The sequence below is a fragment of the Giraffa tippelskirchi genome, chromosome 8 (assembly GCF_054371585.1).
Source record: "Giraffa tippelskirchi isolate mGirTip1 chromosome 8, T2T-mGirTip1v1.2.pri, whole genome shotgun sequence".
NCBI classification, from domain to species: domain Eukaryota; kingdom Metazoa; phylum Chordata; class Mammalia; order Artiodactyla; family Giraffidae; genus Giraffa; species Giraffa tippelskirchi.
This window is the reverse complement of record NC_137282.1, coordinates 86497305-86500986: the sequence shown is the minus strand read 5'-3', so window position 1 is coordinate 86500986 and position 3682 is coordinate 86497305. Positions and strand designations below refer to the sequence as shown.

The 3682-nt window shown below is 33.8% G+C and overlaps 1 non-coding gene across 1 annotated transcript; it reads left to right on the top strand.

Annotated features, from left to right (window-relative positions):
- The first annotated feature begins 275 nt into the window (after positions 1-275).
- TRNAY-GUA (transfer RNA tyrosine (anticodon GUA)) lies at positions 276-364 on the top strand. The gene is given in 2 exon segments: positions 276-312; positions 329-364. It is a non-coding gene; the product is annotated as a tRNA-Tyr (tRNA).
- The last annotated feature ends 3318 nt before the right edge of the window (positions 365-3682 follow it).

Sequence of the window (3682 nt, the reverse complement as noted above, 5' to 3'; positions counted from 1 at the left end):
CTTATTTTCACTTTTATTTTTATTGCCTTGGGAGACTGATCTAAGAAATCATTGTTACTATTCAGAGAATGTTTTGCCTATGTTCTCTTCTAGGAGTTTTATGGTGCCATGTCTTATATTTAAGTCTTTAAGTCATTTTGAATGTATTTTTGGGTATGAGGGAATGTTGTAACTTCATTGATTTAAATACAGCTGTCAAATTTTCCCAACACAACTTGCTGAGACTGTCTTTTCTCCATTGTATATTCATTATATTTTCAGCCATATGCGTGTTCCCTTCGGTAGCTCAGCTGGTAGAGCGGAGGACTGTAGATGCCTGTCTGTGGCCATCCTTAGGTCGCTGGTTCGATTCCGGCTCGAAGGAGAAAGGTTTTCTATTTATCAATGGAACAGAATAGATAGCCCAGAAATAAACCCACATGCCTCCAGTCAATTAATCTTTGACAAAGGAGACAAGAATGTACAATGGAGCCAAAACTTTAAATACTGCATTTTTGAATTTCCATGCGAAATCAAGATTAGTCTTATGACTCTTTGTGTCTGCAAACCAGAATTATTTACTTTGAGAACTGTGCCATTTTTCAGTGTTCTGACTCCATGGGTTTTCTGCCAAACCCATTAATTTGGAGGTTGCATGCTTACTAATTTTTCTGTTTTAGGAAGGTAGCTCCATAATTTCCTCATCCCCCAGTGATATTTATGTCGGGATGTCCTCTTGGATTATATTTCTTAGCTCCTGTTCTCTTCTTTGTACTTTACAAATTAATCGCTCAACCTGGGAAATAAAGCATCTAGGCATTTGTAGTGTCCTTTCAGAATTTTTTGTCAGTTACTATGTGATTTATTATAGATTTTGGCGTTCATCTCTTCTTGGTCCACAATTGTCTTTGTTGGGCCAGGAAAGACATCTTGCGTTTGGCTCCTTAGCCATTTTGTGATAATGACAGTTTGTCTGTATTTGATATAGTATACATTTTGTGGCACTTTCTGTAGGGCATGTAAAGGCAAGTGTATATACATGTTTTTTATACAGGCTATCAAAGATACTCTGACTCCATATACAGCCATTTAGTGCTCAGTACAAATATTATATAATTATTAAATAGAATGCATTCTTACATCTTAGAACTATACTATTTTTCTATAGCAACTGCAAAAAAGTCCTTATATGTATTTTCAGAGATATCTGAAAGTGTTCTTAGTGTTTTGGTCAAATGATATTTCCAAACTATATGTAATAATGAAATGAAATTATATTATTGCCTATATGGGAAGGTAAAAAAATATGTCTTGTATAAATGTGATACATAATAAAATGATTTAGTCATCATTTGATTTTATTTAGTGTATATTAGACAAAATGAGGCCTCGGTCTTAAGCTTGACTTTTAAAATCAAAGATGTATGCATTTTTCATTTGCTTTTTCCAAAAAAAGACTATTGTTTTGATAAAAAAAAGTACACAAACTTCAATCATTTAAAAGATCTTTAGGCTATAAAGAATAAATGCAGTGATTACAATATAGATTCAAGGAAATCAATTTTCTCTTCAACATTGTATTCACATAATAATTGCAGAACCAGAGAGTGTGGCTATCTTTAACTTAGGATAGTCTATGTTTGTAAAGTTTTAATTTCATTTTTTACAATTTCCCTACAAGTTGTATAAATAAGGGCATATATATTTCCCTACATACAACTTGAGTTAAGAAACAGAATTTAAAGTATTCCATTTATATTGTATCTAGGATACTAATCAGTGAGTTGAGAAAATCTCAGTTCATCCATTAATTGGTGATTTTTAAAATCTGAATTGATTGACTGTATTAGATCATTAACTTAATATATCAAAATATTTTGGATTAAATATTATCATACATGGAATTTGCTCTAAAATCATTCAATTTGAAATAGCAGTGTGTAAAAAAATAAAAAAGTTTCCCATGAGCTGATAGTTGTTGAGTCTGAATGATGAGTATGTGAAAGTTTATTAACTGTTCTCTGCACTTTTGCAAGTATGTGAAATTTTTCATGATGAAATATATTAAAAGACACCAAGTAATAAGATAGCTGTGATTGCAAATTACCAAAATGTTTGTTATTTACCACCAGAGCAGTATATATTTACAAAAGCTGGCCATCATAAACATACACTCAGAGCAAATTAATCTGTTCACGTTCAGCACTAGAGTTGTGGACAGCTACTCTGAATGCAGTTTGTAGCTTAGATGCAGGATCCTGTAAGTTTATGCATTTATTAAGACAAATACAGGATTTAGCCAAAGGTGTAGTCTTAAATGATGCTATAATGGTAGTCAGAAAAGTGAATAAAAGCACAAATAGTCATTGAGTCTAATTCTTTTTCTGTGCTGAGCATTTTTCAGAGCTCCCAGAACAGCCAGATACTTGTCCTGCCTGTGTCTCACACTGTGTCCACATTTCTGACACTATCTCCCATTGCTTATCTGTAGTTCTAGGGCTAAGGCTAGACTGAGACCTCATTATCTGACTTTTCTTCTCAGAATCTTTCTCTAATGTGTTACTGGTGTCCCACAGCATTACCTTTGCCTGTCAGACAGCCCCAGATATAGATGACAGCTTTTGGGGTTTGCAAGAAGAGACTGAAAAGAAATGCAAATTGAGTGAGTTATTCTGCAGCAAGGAGTATCATTGCTTCTATGTACCTTGGGAACTATTCGAGAATGGCAGGATAGAAAGGGTTTTGCAGGGCATACATGTACATGAACACTCATGAGCTTACGCATGCAGGCATAAAAATTGCTTTATTGCATCAATCTGTTCATGCCATAAAATGTAAGTGAAAATTTTATTGATCAAGAGTACATATCAAAGTTGTCAATGTCATCAATCATTTGCAAAGTTCTACTAGACTAGTACTCTTGGAGCTCCAAATAAATTAAGTTGGGCTGTGTCCTTCTACTTATTGGTGGGAAAGAAAAATAGTCCCTGACATCTAGGATTTCTGGTATTATCAGCCAGGCCTTAGTGTTCACCTGTTAAACATAAACACATTCATGGAACATTGACACTGGACAAGGCCACTCCAAGACCTTGAGCAACTGCAACAAATAAGAACATGAACCCTCTGTAAGCATGTCTGAAAACAGATAAAACATTAGTAGTGTATATGTCACAAAAATGATCTAATATACCCTACTCTAATGAGTGACTCTTGCTTCTTTATTTCTTATAGCTCTAGCTTTAGTCTAGTATCTCCTCTTTCTAGAGAAGATTTATGAAGATACTCATTGAATTACTCCCTACACCACTTCCTGACAGAATCCAAATCAAAGCAAAGCCCAATTTCTTTAAATCCTTCCCAAATCTCCAAATATAAGAGAAAGTCCTATAATATGTACTTTCTAACACCCTCTTACTTACATCGACCAGGATTCCCATGATGTGGATTCTTTCTTGCTATAAAAAGCTATAAATCCAACTTGTATAATTTCAGGTAGTTCTGGGCAATCATTGGCTAGAGGATAAACTATTATTAAAGGATTACAATGGGAACCTTATAATTGGTGAAGCAAGTATTGTTCTTCTGTCCAACCATCATTTGTCATTAGCTTTTAAAATTGTGACAAAATATACATAACATAAAATTTACCATCTTAATTATTTTTAAGTGTAAAATTCAGTGGCATTAAGTGCTTTCACAT